The sequence below is a fragment of the Molossus molossus genome, unplaced genomic scaffold (genome assembly GCF_014108415.1).
Source record: "Molossus molossus isolate mMolMol1 unplaced genomic scaffold, mMolMol1.p scaffold_m16_p_12, whole genome shotgun sequence".
Lineage (NCBI taxonomy): Eukaryota > Metazoa > Chordata > Mammalia > Chiroptera > Molossidae > Molossus > Molossus molossus.
The window spans coordinates 58,980,883-58,999,355 of NW_023425347.1; positions in this window are offsets into that span (position 1 = coordinate 58,980,883).

Consider the following 18,473-nt stretch of genomic DNA (forward strand, 5'->3'; position numbering starts at 1 on the left):
CTCCGGTGAGGAATGAATGAATGAATGAATGAATGAATGAATGAATGAATGAATAAATAAATAAATAAATAAATAAATAAATAAATAAATAAAACAACTTAAACAATATTAACTAGAGAAGTCTGGACCCCAATCAATAGGGATGGGCACTGTGGAGGAAAAGTCAGAGCCTGCTTCACATTTTAACTGAGGTCTCTGTCCTAACGTGGAAAGGGCCAGGTGTTAGAGTTCAATTAAAAACAAAACAAAACACAAAAAAACCTTGAAAGAAAAAACACAATTTTACCAGTAATAAAAAGTATAAAGTAAAATATAAGGGAAATTCCAATCCTGCTATAAAGTCATTACAAATCTAACACCCACTGTTCATTCATTCACCCAGGGAGACAGACCTAGATAGCTCACTTTCAGAAGTGTGGAAATCAAGTTTTTTATCTAACTGGAATCACAAAGTTAGTTTATCAGAATCAGGCCAAGAATTCAGATATTCCAATTCAACATTCATTTATGATAAAAACTCTCTACAGAGTAGGTATAGAAAGTATGTACCTCAACATAATAAAGGGCATATATGACAATCCCACAGCTAACATCATACACAATGGTGAAAATTTGAAAGCTTTGCCTCTAAGATCAAGAAAAAGATAAGAATGACCACTTTTGCCATTTGTATTCACAGAGTGTTGGAAATACTAGCCAGAGCAATTAGGAAAAAAATAAATTGGGAAGTAAGAAGTAAAGTTGTCCCTATTTGCAGATGATATATTACAAAAACCCTAAAGATTTCATTTAAAAAATTACAGTTAGAAATAATAAATTCAGGCAAGTTGTAGGATACAAAATACTTATTATAAAAGCTGTTGTGTTTCTATACACTAATAACAACTTATCGGAAAGATAAATTAAGAAAACAATGCCACTTACGATTGCATCAAAAAGAAGAAAATACCTATGAACAAAATTAACCAGGGAAGTAAAAAGACTTGTACAATGAATACAACAATAGATTGATGAAAGAAATTGAAGACATAAATACATGGAAAGATATGAAGAATCAATAGTTAAAATACTTATACACCTAAAGCAATCTACAGATTCAATGTAATCTGTCAAAATTTCAATGGCATTTTTCACAGAAATAGAACAGATAATCATAAAATTTATATGGAAGCACATAGGACCCCAAGCAACCAAAGCCATCTTGAGAAAGAACAGCAAAGCTGGAGGCATAGTGCTCCTTCATTTTGTTTATTTTTTAAATTATTTTTATTAATTTTTTTTTGTTACAGATGTTTCTTCTTTTTCACCCATAGACAGCCTCCCCTCCATTCCCCTCACCCCTTCCCCAGCTTTGTTGTCCATGTCCATTGGTTATGCATACAAGCATATAAGTTCTCTGGTTTATCTCTTCCCTCCCAACAACCCCTCTCCTGGGGTTTGTCAGTCTGTACCCTACCTCTATGTCTCTGGGTCAGTTTTGTTCATTAGTTTGTTTAGTTCATTATATTCCACAAATAAGTGAGATATGTGATATCTGTTTTTCTCTGTTTGGCTTCTTTCACTTTGCATAATACTCTCCAGGTCCTTCTATGTCATCTTAAATGATAAGAGATCTTTCTTTCTTACAGCTTCAGAAATAGACACCTCTATAAACAGGACATACAAATGGCCAAAAGACATATGAAAAAATGTTCAACATCACTAATCATCAGAGAGATGTAAATTAAAACAACTATGAGGTATCGCTTCACACCTGTCAGAATGGCTGCCATCAACAAATCATCCAACAACAAGTGTTGGCGAGGGTGTGGAGAAAAGGGGACTCTAGCACACTGCTGGTGGGAATGCAGACTGGTGCAGCCACTATGGAAAACATTATGGAGTTACCTCAAAAAGTTAAAAATTGAACTGCCATTTGACCCAGTGATTTCACTTCTAGAATATACCCTAAGAAGCCTGAAACACCAATCAGAAAGAATATATGTACTCCTATGTTCATAGCAGCACTACTTACAATCGCTAAGATCTGGAAACAGCCCAAGTGTCCATCAGTAGATGAGTGGATAAAAAAGCTGTGGTACATGCTCCTTCATTTTAAACTATATTACAAAAGCTATAGCAATCAAAACTGTATAGTATTGACATAAACACAGACACATAGCTCAGTGGAACAAAATAGAGAGCCCAGATACAAAACACCACATATATGATCAATTAATGAATGACAAAGAAGCCAAGAATATACAGTGGGGGAAAAAAAGGACAGTCTCATTTAAGAAATGAGTCTGGGAAAACTGGACAGCCACATACAATAGAATGAAACTAAAGTACTCACACCATACACAAATATTAACTTAATATGGATTAAAAACCTAAAGGTAAAATCTGAAATCATAAAACTCCTAGAAAAAACATAGGCAGTAAGATCCTTTTTTTTTTTAATATGATTCCAAAGCAAAGGTAACAAAAGCAAAACTGAACAAGCAGGACTACATTAATCTTATATGCTTCTGCATAGCAGAGGAAACCATCAATAAAATGAAAAGACAATCTACTAGATGTGAAAAAAATATTTTTAAATCAAATATCAAATAAGGGGTTAATATTCAAAATATATAAATAACTCATAAAACTCAATAGAAAATATCCAATTTAAAAAATAGGCAAGGACATGAATAAACATTTCTCCAATGAGGACATACAGAGGGTCAACGGATACATGAAAAGGTGCTCATCATCACTGATCATCAGGAAAATGCAAATCAAAACAATAAGTTAGTACCTCACGCCTGCTAGAATGGCTATTATAAAAAGACAAGAAATACATTTTTGGTGAGATGTGGAGCAAAGCAAATTCTTCTGTACTGTTGGTAAAAATGTAAATTGATGCAGCAAGTATGGAAAATATTATGGATGTTCCTCAAAATGTTAAAAACAGAACTACTATATGATCCAGCAATTACACTTTTGGGCATTTATCAAAAAAACTACTAATTTAAAATATATATGCATCTCCATGTTTATTGCAGTATTGTTTACAATAGTCAAGATATAGAAACAACCTAAGTGTTCACTGATGGATGCATCAATAAAGAAATTATTTTATACACATGTGCACACACACACACACAATGGAGTACCATTCAGCCATAAAAATAATGAAATCTTGCCATTTACAACAACATGGATGGCGCTCGAGCACATTATGCTAAGTGAAATAAGTCAGACAGAGAAAGACAAATATCAGTTAAACTTTCTTATAATTGGAATTTCAAAAACAAAGAACAACCCATTTCAGAGATACAACCGATCAGTGGTTGCCAGGTGTAGGGGGCGGGCACAATGAGTAAAGGGGGTCAAAAGGTACAAACTTCCATTTCTAAAATAAAAAAAGTTATGGGAATATAATATACAGCCTAGTGACCATAGTTAATAATACTGTATTGCATATTTGAATATTGTTAAGAGTAGATCTTAAAATCCATCATAAGAAAAAAATTCTTTTATAGCTATGTATAGAGAGAACTCATATGCATGTATGCATGAACAATGGACGTGGACAACAAAGCTGGGGATGGCGGGAAGGAGGAGGAGGGGGGAATCAGTGGGGGAGAAAAAGGAGAAACATCTGTAACAAAAATTAATTAATTAAAAAAAAAGAGAGAGAGATAGAGAGAGAGAGAAAGAAAGAAAGAAAGAAAGAAAGAAAGAAAGAAAGAAAGAAAGAAAGAAAAAAGAAAGAAAGAAGAAAGAAAGAAAGATTAACTAGACTTATTGTGGTGATCATATAAATTCTCTCTATACATAGCTATGAAAGAATTTTTTTCTTATGATGGATTTTAAGATCTACTCTTAACAACATTCAAATATGCAATACAGTATTATTAACTATGGTCACCATGTTGTATACATATATATCAAATTATAATGTTGTATACCTGAAATATAATATGTTAATCACACCTCAATTAAAAAAAAGAATGAAGCCCTGGCCAGTTTGGCTCAGCGGTTAGAGCGTCGGCCTGCGGTCCGGAGAGACCCGGGTTCGGTTCCCGTTAAGGGCACTTACTTCGGTTGCAGTTTGTCCCCGGCCCTGGTTGGTCGTGTGGGTGGCAGCCACTCGATGTGTCCCTTCACGTCGATGTTTCTCTCTCTCCCTCCCATTCTATCTGTACAAAAAATGGAAAAATATCCTCGGGTGAGGATAAAAAACAAACAAAAAAAAAAGAATGAAGAAAGACCTGATTTCTTCTTGTCTAATGCAGCTCTCCTCCCACTCCAGACAGGGCAAATCCTTTGCACATCACCACCTCACCCTCCTCCCAGTTCCATGGAAAATATTTCTCAGTCAGGATCCCCTTTAGTGCAAAGCCCATACCTACCTCAAGTTTCTTTTCAGAACAGCCCTAAAGCAGCTGCTGTCATCTGATTGGAATTGGCATAGGTAATAAAAATGTTATCATTTTTACCTTAGACAAAATGCCTCCATAGTCTACAGCCAGGTTAACTCTTTTGCCCTTTTCACTTTGTTTGGATAATAGAACTAGATTGGTCAGCATCATTTGTGCTGATTTTGCTTTGCACCCTGTTGCCAGCCTGGAGTTCTGCTGGAATCTATGATGCAACGGGGAAACGTTTAGCTCTTAAACAGTATTTCACATATCCTGGAGGGAAACTTGGAAAAGGGCAGGGAAGAGGAGAGGCAGCACCTTCTAAAATTATTTCCCTTTAAGGGAAACAAAATTTCCTTTTAAAGAATCAAATTATAAACCTGAGATTTTATTTTGCATCTCCTTTTAATATAGTGTGACATAACTGTCCACGTCTTGCATTTCTCTGCCTGAACAGTACCTCAACTAGTATCTTCACTGACAAATGAGTACTTCTGAAGAATGTGTTTTATTTAAAAATAAGTTAGATAGCTGATAAAGTCTTATGAAGGAGAGCAATAAAATGTGGTAGAAAGGGAATAGGAAACGGAGAGAAGACATGGTTTCCTCTGGGCACTGAGACAGCTTTGTTCATCTGAATGATGGGAAAGGCCGTGAGGATCAAAGTGAAAGCATGTATACTGTCTATAAACTCTTAGCATAGTTATCCAGCTATTATCTACCAAACTCTCTTTATTAAAATTAGGAGGTAACAGGGGGTACAATGGTTCTCCTACAAATACCAGAAGATAGGCAAGTCTGCATTTTCCCTAATATTGAGATGAAGAAACATTCGCTTAGAGGTGTCACATCCCTAGCTACTGGGGGAGCTGGAATGAGAATCTAGGTCCTCTGAGTGCAAGATTTGAGGCCATCTCCACTGTGTCTGGGTATTTTAACATACCTGATCAGAAGACCACCTGAAGCTTTTTACAAATTATAGATTCCTGGGTTCTAGGCCAAAGCTTTGAGTCAGTATCTCCCTAGACCAGGCTTTGTGTATCTGAGTATTTACCTAGTTCTCTAAATTATGATTAGCCAAATTTAGAAACCAGAGCTGAAAAATGTCTGCTGGAGACCTAATTACTGCTTCAAGAGGTTCTGCCTGATTCTTTACCCCTTTCTGGGTCTGTTTCTTCATCTGCAAATTGGGTAAGTTTAAGAATTTTTTAGGACACTTCCCAGGCTTGGATGCAAAATTTTCTGAAACTAAATCAGGGACCAATTGCTGATATTATTGAGCATGCTATAATAGAACAAGATGCGCATTCCGTTAGGATCTTTATAGAAAGTCCAAAAATGACATCCTTCTCCTAACCCAAGCTGCTTTATCATGCTTCAACTTGGGCAATCTTTTTCGGCTTCTTGAACATACCAAGATCTTCTTTACTCCATAAACTTTGCACTATTTGACCCCTCTCCCAAAATACAATGTCCCAAGATCTTATCATGGCTTCTCCTCATCATTAAACTCTCATCTAATAATCACCAAATCAGTCATGCTTTCCCTCATTACAAGTAGCCTTATTTCAGTGGATTTCTGTGTCGTTACCCTGTTTTTTTTCCCCCCAGAGAATTTGCCTCTATAGGAAATAATCATATTTATTTTTAATATGTTTCTTTTTTTTTTCCTGACCTATTGAAAATTATGCCCCATAAGGACAGTTACCTTGTCTGTGTTTTTTTATCAATAACTCCTTACCATCTAGAAGAGCCTAGCACATAGTAGGTATTCATTAAATAGTTGTTAAATTAATGATAAATAAGTATCATCTTTAAATTTACCTTAATATGTTCATTAGCCCATTACTCATCCTATTGGCCTTTTTCATGTTGCTGGTTGTACTTATCCTTTAACCCTCGATCGCCCACTGATATGTACACTAGAAGATCTTGGTAACACACATGGGTTTTCTTCATATTGAACAACTAGATGTGGAGGCCTGTAGACAAGTTTCCACCCTTGGACAAGGCACCAAATGCCCTTGGACGATTGCTCAGGCACTCCATTGCCAGGCTGGAAATGCAAACATCACTTCTGCCCACATTCTCTGGGTCAGAACCCAGTCGGTGACCCAAACTTAACCACGAGAGAGAGAAACAAAATCTTCCAATAGGCCAGAAAGTAGAAACCCGAGTGCTGCCCATCTGGCCAGCCCAGCTACGCATTTCATCAGCAGTCCCGGAGCACTGAGCTCTAGCCCCAGCGTCTCCACTTGCTGTATTCACCACGCTTCTCCAAGTTCTCTTCTTTCAAAAATTTGTTGAAAAACCTATTTCATTTTGCTTTGCTGTTACAGGTTTTCTCATTTTTTGGACTTTTATATTTTAAATCTCAGTGGGATAAGTTTCAAGACAGGTGGAAGCAAATGTTTTGCCTACTCCGTCGTCTTGAATTGGAAGGAGAAATCTTCATGTTTAAAGTCTTTCAGCCCTACCCAACACTGAGAATTCCTCGGTGGCTATAGTTTACCCTTGCGCTCTGCCTCTAAAACTTTGGTTTTCTCATTCTCTTTAGCATTTTTTGCCCACATGCACTTTTTAACTTCTGCATCTTTTTCTCTTTCTCTTCTCCTTGCTCATCTGGACTACCCCAAAATACTTCTTAGTTTATTGATGAGAGCAACTATTTCCCCTACCCTCATAATTCTACTTTCCAGGCCATTGTCCTGGGGCTTATTTTCTCATGATCAAAATGGTCCACTGAATTTCTATTAGAGAAATTCTACATCTCCGTATACAGATCAGAACAAAGGGTATGTGAAGGCCTTGGAAAGCTGTGTGTGTGTGTGTGTGTGTGTGTGTGTGTGTGTGTGTGTGCCAAAGAGGAAGCAAGAACTGGCGAGAAGGGGCTGTGGGCAGAGCAATCACAGCTCCTAAACACCTTTTCTCTAGTTCTAGTTAAGATGGAGGCAAAGGAAATATGCCAACATTCAGTGCAGGGTGGGGCAAAGGTAGGTTTATAGTTGTTCATATGGATAATACGAGAATAAACGGTTTTTCATGTACTCACAACTGTAAACCTACTTTTGCTCCACCCTGTATTTGGAATTTAGATTATAAAAGAAATGTGTTATGGAAAACTCTATGCTAGACATTCACCCTTCTCAGTTATTCCTTCAGACTGGAGAGATGTACATCATTAAAGTTTCGATATGTAAGAAAATTGAGTCAAACAATTGATCTAATATTCTAAGCCATGCTGATAATTCATTTCAGGTTTCCCATTTCAATGCCTGTGGATGCCCTCTTCAATACACTCCAACATGTTGTCTAGAGTCTGAAGCCCGATTTTCCAGACTAGCATTGAAATGAAGTCAGACACTGGAGCTCTGCAATCAGAGAGACCGGGGGGAAGCCCAGCTTTGTAACTTACTGTATGGTTCTGGGTGAGTGGTTTAAGCTCTTGACACGTCAGTTTCTTCTCACCTATAAAATGGTGAGAATAGTAATCACATCATAGATTTGGGATGGGGATTAAAAATGTGGAATGGCTAGCATAATGCCAAAATCAAATCATTCTTACCATTTTCATCCAATTGTGAATTTTTTGGATCAAAGAATGGAACCATCTTTGTCAAAATCATAATAAGCCAACTATAGGACTAAGCCAGGATACGCAGCAGTACCTCCAACACTAGACATTTTGGTCTCTCTTCCATGCCACTCTTTACAGGGCCTTCAGCCTCCCCGCCTGGTTGTAAATATTGAGCTGCAAGAGTGTTTGAGAAACCACAGATTCACCCTTGGAGGTACTATAACATAATAGTACTTCTCTTCCCAGAAGAATTTAAATATCAACCTCTTTAGCAACAGAGACATGGTAAATGAACTCTCAAGTTCGGCTGTAGATCTAGGTACATGGGCCTAGATTCATAATAGACATAAAGTAATTAAAATTGGAATGGATAGGCCTGTTGGTTGAACATCAAGGCCTATAACTAGAATATTTTATCTTGATCAAAATATTTTTTCACAAGGTTAGAAGAATGGACACAACAACCACCACACCCTGTACTTTCTTTTCCTAACAACTGAAGGCACACACACACACACACACAAACACACTTGTGTGTACACAAGCCCTATCTACCTATCCCTGCCTCCACTTATCCTCAAACAACCCATATATACTTTCTGCAGAAGGATGAAAACCCTGTTGAAATATTTTTATCCCTTTTCACTGAGTGGTTACCTCCATCTGGTTTCCAGAATTTTTATCTGAAAATTCTGGGGTCAGCCTAAACATTTAAAAGAGAATCCTGTTATAATAGCCATTCTGACAGGTGTGAGGTGGTCTCTCACTGTGGTTTTGGTTTGCATCTCCCTGATGATTAGTGATGCTGAGCATCTTTTCATTTGTCTGCTGGCCAGCTGTATGTCTTTCGAGAAATGTCGGTTTAGGTCCTCCACCCATTTTTTAAATCATATTTTTAAAATTTGTTTTTTGATATTGAATTTTATGAGTTCTTATGTGGTATATAATACAATGGAATATTACTCAACAATAAAGTCTTGCCATTTGCAACAACATAAATGGACCTGGAGGGTATTATGCTAAGTGAAATAAGTCAGAGAAAGACAAATACTGTATGATTTCACTTATATGTGGAATCTAAAAAGCAACACAAGTGAACATATAAACAAAATAGAAATAGACTCGGATACAGAGAACAAACTGATGGTTACCTGAAGGGACAGGAATATATGGATAAGTGAAAATGCAAAGGGAAATAAGAAGTACACATTTCCAGTTATAAAATAAATAAGGTATAGGGATGTACATATAGCACAAGGAATATAGTCAATAATATTATAATAACTTTTTTTTTCTTTATTGATTTTAGAGAGAGAAGAAGGGAGAGGGAGAGAAAGATAGAAACACTGATGAGAAAGAACACTGATTGGCCAACTCCTGCATGCCCCCCACTGGGGATTTGGCCCATAACCTGGGCATGTGCCTTGACATGAAATCGAACTGGTGACCTCTTGGTGCATGGGTTGATGTTCGACCACTGAGCCACACAAGCCAGGCAATAATATTATAAGAACTTTTTACAGTGACAGATGGTTACTAGACTTATTGTGGTGATCACATCATAAGGTCCATACATGTTGAATCACTGTGCTGTTCACCTGAAGCTAATATATATTGCATGTCAACTATACTTTAATAGAAAATAATAATCTTCTCATACTTCAGTATTGAGAAGTTTGTGTAGTAAAAACAAGGGTATTAAACGCAGCAATTTAACCAACCTCAACAAGTTAACGGAATATAGAGACGTGTGTACTGGAATGAGAAGTTTGGACATTTAACTTTAGCTACTCTTTAGCAATCACATCTCTAGGCTCAACTTCTTCATTTGTTAAGTGTATACTATTAATCATTACTACCCTATAAAGCTCCTTTCTTCTACACAGATTTTTTTTTAACATCTTCTATATTTCAGTGACTACGCAACAAGCTATAACTGCGACATTGTAAGTAGGCTATCTATATTAAACCATGATAAGAAGAAAAATCAATTATCTTCTAACCAATGTACAATACTTTCTCAAACAAAAAGGGCTATCCCAGAAAGCCCTCACATAGCTTTGTGCTGCTCCCCAGCATCAGCAGCCATAGGATATTTGCCCCCAAAGACTCAGCATTCTCCCTTGGCAGACTTCACTTCTGCCCATGTGTTTCCCTGACTGTGGAACATTCAGATAGTCAAGGGAAATGGATCAGATTTCTTGATCGTACACCTTGGCCATAGATCTTTAAATTGAGCATCAAAGAATTTAGCACCTTTGTTCTTTTGTTCTAATCTGAGATCTTCCCCTGGGGATGAAGAATTCCAGGACAAAGAGGTGCAGTAAGTAAGGATTGGACATAGCGGTTGGACATAGTGGTTGATTCCAGATGTGTTACTCCTGGAAGACAAAATTTGGCAAAGCCAGATGATGCCATCTTCTTTAGCAACCCATTCTGTTTCTAGTGCTGCAGATTCAAAATGGAATGTTATGTTGCAAATTTACAGAACTGGAATTATTTGCTAAAATTCACACAGCATAGGTAAGACTAGATTTCACTTTCAAGTTCAAGCTTCTTTCAGACCAATTTTTAAAATCATCATCATTATTATTTTTAGCTAACGTTTTGTTGCTGACATTGCACAATCCTTAAAAAGTCCGACTCTTCTTATTCCAGTCCTACCATTTGCTAGATGGGTAAACTGAGCAAGTCACTTTACAGCTCTGAACCTCAGATTCTTATCTGTTAGAGATTCTCATCTTGGAGGAATAATAATACACACGCTTTATAATTGTGAGGATTATATTATTTAATCCATGTACAGTTTTTAGCACAGTGGCTTATGTATAACAATTGCTCGATAGTTCAAGAAAACATTTCAGCCCTGGCCGGTTTGGCTCAGCGGTTAGAGTGTCGGCCTGCGGTCCTGAGAGACCCGGGTTCGGTTCCCGCTAGGGGCATGTACCTCGGTTGCAGTTTGTCCCCGGCCCTGGTCGGTTGTGCGGGTGGCAGCCACTCGATGTGTCCCTTTCACATCGATGTTTCTCTCTCTCTCTCTGTTCCCCCCCCCCCCCACTCTACCTGAACAAAAAATGGAAAAATGTCCTCTGGTGAGGATAAAAAAAAAAAAAGAAAACATTTTAGATCTAGTACTTTTCAAAATGCTTCTCTGGCTCATTTTCTTCCTCCCTATGTAATTTTGATTATTATATATTAAATGCTGCTATGCATTAAATACTATACAAAGTAGACTCATTTTTTAAAATACCATTACAAAAAATATACTTTATTTTCTGCATTATGTAAATAAAAAGATAAACACTTAAAATTCATCACTTCCTAATTATCTTAATATATTTTATTATTATCTGTGCATTGAAGGTTATATGTGTCTATTATAACTGTATGATAGACACACTATACAATTGTGTTACTAGTATGCATCTATTCTCAATTCTGTGTTTAGTGGCATTACTTTGATAGCTTGAAATAATCCCTGGTGGGAGTATTTGCACCATGGAAATTGGCAAATGCTGTAAATCAAGGCTTGATTTATTGTTTAATTTTTTTCTAGACTTGAAAAAGTTAATAAGGCAGATTAAACTCAAAAGTGTTCTGTGTCTATTACATTGTAAATGACAGAAATAATTGAGGAAATATTTTTCAGTATTCAAACATTAGTAGAGGATTCAACAAAGACTTAGTTTATGCCATTAACAAACAAATGAAGTGTTCTTTGTTCTAACATAAATAAAAATGTCAGCCAATATTTATGTTACCACCACGCTCATTCATCAGTGAGGTGAGTGACTTACTTCTTTGCTGGACCAGATAGTAATCAAGCATTTATTTGCAGTATGATTTTGTCAAATTGTGATTAAATTGAAAAACTAGGTTGGCTGTGGATAAAAGCATTCAATAAAAATCAGCTAAAGCATTCCATGAGAATCAATGGGCTATATAAAATTTATAATAAAAATTATTACGTATTTTATTATATGTAAAATATGAGCTACACATCCTGTATATCAGTAAAATGTATAAACACTTAACTATATGTACACACATGCACACATTTTTTCCCAGAGAGCTGGTTGTTAAGTACTAATCAGCACATCCACTGCCTCAAATTGATTACCTTCTAGTCACCACCTCTCTGAGCAGATCATAAATAACCTATCTTTAGGGTTCAGACACCAGCCGATACCTATCCCAAGCCCTGTAGTACTTCCATTCCCAGGACCTGTCTTCCCAGGATGACCCCCTGTGAGCTATTAGTCACTAAGCTCTGGCTTTTTTTTACCTGCCCTGGGCAAGAGGGAATTATGCCCTATTAACATAAACAAAACTCTTTCTCAGGGCCCCAGGTTGTCAATAAAGGATGAAGAGAAGTTGAAATTCACTGACATCCCCGTCAACTCAATGCTCCAGAGGAGTGTGGGAGTCATTCCTTTCAAAACTTTTGTCTTTATGGGATGAGTATCCTAACAGGCCAGTCTCAGGCTTGTGTCTCTGTGATCACTTTCATTCATCATCTCCCAAGCTGAGCGGTGCTGGTTTCTCTTGTCTGGGCCGTGGATGTCCCCTGCTGGAAAGCAGAGCTCACTGCAGCGGAGGGCGTCGGAGCCAGGTGCTGCAGCGGGTGCACGGGGACTTGTGTGAGAACACTCACCTCCTCGCTGCCTGCATGTCCTTTCCCGGCCTCATCTCCCACATTAATGATAACCACGAAGTATCAAGTGTTTAGCATAATGTTCATCACATGACAAAACTCTCAATAAAAATGTATTGAGAAAAAAGTGAGCAGATGACTGATTTTTGTCAGATACATTACACATTATCTCATTTAATCCTGAAAACAACCGAACAAGTTAGGATCTGTGATCAACTAATTTTGTCTTTTTTATTTTTTTTCCAGATCAAGGCGTTTAGGCCTAGAAGTTAGATAATACTTCAGGTCAGATGGCCTGACGTGGCAGCGTCAGCATTACCGCAGGGAGTCCATCTCCCTGTGCGCCGGGCTCAGTCCTCCGCCCACGGTTCTCCAGTCTTCCCTTTGCAAGCAGACGTCCTGCTCTCATTTGCTTTCATACTTCCCCACCCCAGAAATCAATCTCTGCCTTTGTCCTGCTTGCTATGTTCCCTTGCCGAGCCTTTTCTCCTTTCAGAGTCCGGGTTTCTTCATCAGATAAATTAAGGGGATGGATTAGCTGACTCTTAACTTTCCTTCCAATTCTAAAATGCTGATGCTTTCTGAATTTAATTTCAGAATAGACGAGCTGAAGTCCAAATTGCTAGGGATTTCCTCGCTGGCCAAGGAAACAAAACTCAGTCATGTATTATTCCTTACAAGTTTGTATCAAGAGGAAGAAATTCAACCCCAAGTCTGGGTTGCCTTATGGGAATATACTTTTCAGATCAGAAGCCATTGATCACTTACATGAGAGGTTACCAGCAGGTGAACAAAAAGTGCTATTTCTTCCTTCTCCGCAGTGAGCCAAAGGATGGCTGGCAATTCAGAAAGCCAGTTGGGAGTTTGCACCATGTGACAAGCCCAAAGGCGTTTCTGAAGCTGCTGGCACAGAGGCCTGTCGAAGCTGCTGAGGAACCAGATGCAGCAGATAAAATATCGTCCGCAGCTCAGCATCTGGGGCCCATGCTTGCCAGCTGAGAGAGGGGCTGGGTGGCACGGTGCTGGGGGTGGGCATGGTGGAGGCATAGCAACAGAAAAAAAAAAAAAAATCACACACTTTCTCATTAAAGCAGAAAAACAGCCGTTCTAGAGAGCATTCCACATTTCAGGAAAGACTGCATTAAATGAAAATGAATTATATTTAGGTTATTATTATAAGAAAGATCAGATTGTATTGTGACCTTGGACACTATTGTTTTATTGATAATAAAAGAGTTGTTACTGTTTTGCAATTGGAATGCAATTGTTTTGTTGTCATCGACTCAGTACAATTATGTACATTCGTCAAGGCAATCTTTATTTTTATTTTCGTATGTCTTGGATGTTCTCATTCTGCTAATAGAAAATACAAATTTAATGCATCATTTTTCACTCACACAAGTATTAAATGACTATATATGTTAAGCCATGGGTCCCAATTTTATTTTCCAGAAATATGTGTCCCATTTAGTTTCTTCAAATGGTATTCATTCAATCCCATTTCTTTCCTTTCAATACAATTCATCATGTATTTGACAGGTGTAATGATTACACGGATGAAGGGACAAAGTGTTTGTCTTCATGGAGCTTACAGCTCAGAGTGCGGAAGAAGATACTGCTCTTAGGATCAGTGTAGGGTGGAGGTGTGGGGGGTGCAGGGCTGCAGCCGGATTACGGGATACATCTGTGTGTCACTGTCTGTGGCTAGAGCTCATACTTTCCAATACGAAAGTTATGTGTGTATATATTTTCCCTTCCTTGCCTTCATCTTTTTTTAAAAAAAGAATATATACTAAAAGGGAGTTTAATAACCATCTCAACAGCTTTCTTCCAAATAACTTTATGTTGTATTTTTGTTTTAACATATTTTATGTATTTATCAAAATGACAAAAATGCTCGAAAGTTGTTCATAGCTTCACGCCATGTTCAAATCAATGTTTACTTTCTCCATGCCACTTTCTAGTACTCGTTTTATGTACTTTAACAATGTCATAGACATAATAAAATATTCTAGTTTTTTCCATTGATCTAATACCAACTCTTCCTCTGCAGTCTTTTGCTATCTTTCTTTGTTTTTATTCTTCCCCCATTTGCACCATCACAACCACAGAAAACTGAAGACCATGTTCATTTCTAGCTAAAGAAACAGTCCTAAGCAAGCAATAATTTTTGTCTTTTCTCCCAAGGTAAAGGTTATACCACATACTCTTCCCTTCATATTATATTTATCACTTGATAAAACCTGTTTCAATCATTCTCCTATTGATGAATATTATTTTTATCCAGTGTGTTTAACACTACCATACTATAAAAAGACCATTCTGTATCTATAGCCTCAAACTTCTATTCTATGGAACAGATTTTTAGGAGTAGGATTACTGGGACAGTAAGTGTCTATTATTTTATTATAAAAGCTATTATTAAATTGTATTTCAAATTTCTGTCAGTTATATATCACAGTGATTTTTCTCCTGCATCGCCACTACTAGTTACTATAACTTAAAAAAACTTTTATTCTTTATTGATATATTAGAGAGACAGAGGAAGGAAGAGGGAGAGAGAGATGGAAACATCGATGAGAGAGAACATCAACTGGCTGCCTCCTACATGCCCCCCATTGGGGATCGGGCCCACGACCTGGGCATGTGCCCTGACTGGGAATCAAACCAGCGACCTCTCAGTGCATGGGTCGATGCTCAATCACTGAGCCACACCAGCCAGGCTAGTTACTTTAACTTTTTAAATTTTGCCAATTTAATAGATGAGAAAGAATACCCCATTATTCATTTAACTTACCTTTTTCTACCGACTACTGAAGTCAATTTTTCACAAGATTTTTTGGCCTTTTATGTTTATTGTTCTGTGTATTGTTTATTCAAGTATTGTAATGTGAACCAAGAGTTCTCTCACTAAGTTCATTATAGTCCTCTCACCCAATTTTTGACAAAAGAATAACCCTGGCCGGTTTGGCTCAGTGGTAGAGCGTCAACCTACGGTCCAGAGAAGAATAAATCGCTAGGTAACAGGACAGCAAGACAGTCCTGAAAAAAATTGTAAGAGAGTCAGAGTAGCCCCCAATACCACAAACCTAGCAATGCTTGAGTTGAAAGGAAACTTTCTGATTATATAACATTCACTCACTAAACCAGCATATTAGAAAATATACATTGATTTATGTGGTTGACACTGTCCTAAGCACAAGAGACTCAGAATAAAAAATGTGAGAGAATAAAGGTGTGCTTTCTACTTACAAAAAGGTTCTAGGGAGACGATGGTGGCAGATTAGGTGGAAGCTACTCTCCTCTCCTCCCAAGACCAAACTGGAATTAAAACGGAAGTCAGAAAAATCATCCAACTAAAGACTAGCCGGAGAGAAGCCTTATAATCAACGACTTATAGAGGAGGCCACACTGAGACAGGTAGAAGGTACAGAGGTGCAGGGGTGTGAGAGAGCTGTCCAGGAATTCATGGGCAACAGCTAAAGTTCCAGGGGGATATATAAGCAAGGGGGGGGGGGCTCTACCTGAGAAGTGTGGGATCAAAACCGCAAGCTGGACTCCCCAGGACAGAGTACAAAACCAGGAAAGGTGCCCATATAATATCTGGCTGTGAAAAGCAGTGGAGTTTCTGTCCACCAGGGAGAGATGGCTACAAATGCAGGCACCCTCTTAAAGGGCCAACACACAAAATTTCATTGCCAGTTACTTGTCCTGGGCTCCAGCAGCAAATGACAGAGCAGAATAGAGCTGTGTGAGGAGGGTCTGGGGTTGGTGGCTCTGGGGAAAGAGCTGAGAAGTCAGCTGCCAGAATCCCTGTGCTGAGTCATTTTCCCATACTGCAGAACCCATCTTTCTCAGGTAGCGCATTCCCCTCAATTAAGCATCAGCCTGGGGAGAAGCAATAGCCCCACCCATTAGAATCCCTCTTTCCCGACCCTGGGAAACTTATACCCTGCTGAGCAGTATAGCCTGAGGTTCTTTAAGTGGCTGAGCCTAAAGACAGACTGCAGGCAGAAGCAGATCTCTGGGTGCTTTGAGACTTTTGCTGACCTGCCTGTGAGCCTGGTGCTAGTAAAAGCAGACCTTGGTGTGCAACTTGGTCCTTTCCACATGTACCCAGGCCCAGGTTAGGGAGATACAAGCTGTGGATTGGCGATAACTCCAAACAAGTTGTCCAGAGCCATTCACATACAATGTCTGACACTGACCTACACCAGAGTCCCTCTGAAGAGGCCCAGAACCAACACACTCAGTGGCCAGCTTCAAACAACACAGCGCAGGATTCAATAAGCTTCACAGGCAGCATATCCACAAGGATATCTCAGAAGGCACAAGACCCTACTGAAGCAAACTCCACTTCATGTGATTAGCACCTACACAGCAGCTTGCACACTGTATGTGGGTTGAGTTTCACTGTCAGCCAGCCTAAGGGTCCATCCTACACAGGAACAGGCCAGTAGCATTCAAGACTCAATTACAAGAGCAGGGCCCACATAACACACACAAGGGACATTCTTACAGAACCCAGTTATGGTGATTAGGGAGACTATACCACTGGGTCCCATAGTTCACCTGCTACATAAGGCCACCCTACCAAGTCTGGGAGGCATAGCAGATCTGTCTAACATATAGAAATAAACACAAAAAGGTGGCCAAAATGGGGAGAAAAAGAAATAGGCCCCAAATGAAAGAACAAAATAATTCTCTAGAAGAAGAGTTAAATGAAATGGAGGTAAGCAATGTATCAGATATAGAGTTTAAAGTAATAACTATTAGGATGCTTAACAGCATGAAAAAAATACATAGAAACTATATTTTAAAAAAGGCCATCAGAAATAAAGAATGGCATATCTGAAATAAAGAATACACTGGAAGGAATAAAAAGTAGGCTCAATGAAGTAGAGGATCAAATAAGCAATTTGGAAGACAAGGTTAAAAAAAAACACCAATTAGAGCAGTAAAAAAAAAAAAGAATAAAAAAAAATGTAGTTTAAGGGACCTTTGGGACAACATAAAGCCTAACGGCATCCATGTCATAGGGGTACCAGAAGGACAAGAGAAAAAGCAAGGGATTAAGAACTTATTTGAAGAAATAATGACCAAAAACTTCCTTAACCTGGTGAAAGAGAAAGACATACAAATCCAGGAAGCACAGAGTCCCAAAAAGATGGAACCAAAGAGTCCCACACCAAGACACATCATAATTAAAACAGCAAAAATTGAAGACAGGGAGAATCTTAAAAGCCACAAGGGAAAGGCAGTCAATTACCTACAAGGGAACTTCCGTAAGAATGTCAGCTGATTTCTCAACAGAGACATTTCAGGCCAGAAGAAATTAGAATGAAATATTCAGTGATGAAAATCAAGGACCTACAACAAGGCTACTTCACCCATCAAAGCTATCATTTAAAATTGAAGGAGAAACAAAAAGCTTTCCATACAAGAGAAAGCTAAAGGAGTTTGTTAGTACCAAACCAGTATTATAAGAAAAGAGCTTGCTTGAGGTAGAAGAAGCAGAATAAGAAGCAGAAGCAGAAGAAAAACAATAACAGGATGACAGAGGAATATAGTTTAAAAAATAAAATGGCAATAAATACCTATTAATAATCACTTTAAATGTAAATGGATTAAATGTTCCATCAAAAGACAGAAGGTAGCTGAGTGGATAGATAACAAGACCCATGTATATGCTGTCTTCAAGATTCCCATCTCAGAACTAAAGATACACACAGACTAAAAGTAAAGTGATGGAATAAGATACTTCATACAAATGGAAAGGCAAAAAAGCTGGGGTAGCAACACTTATATCTGACAAAATGGACTTTAAAACCAAAGGTAAAGTAAAAGATAA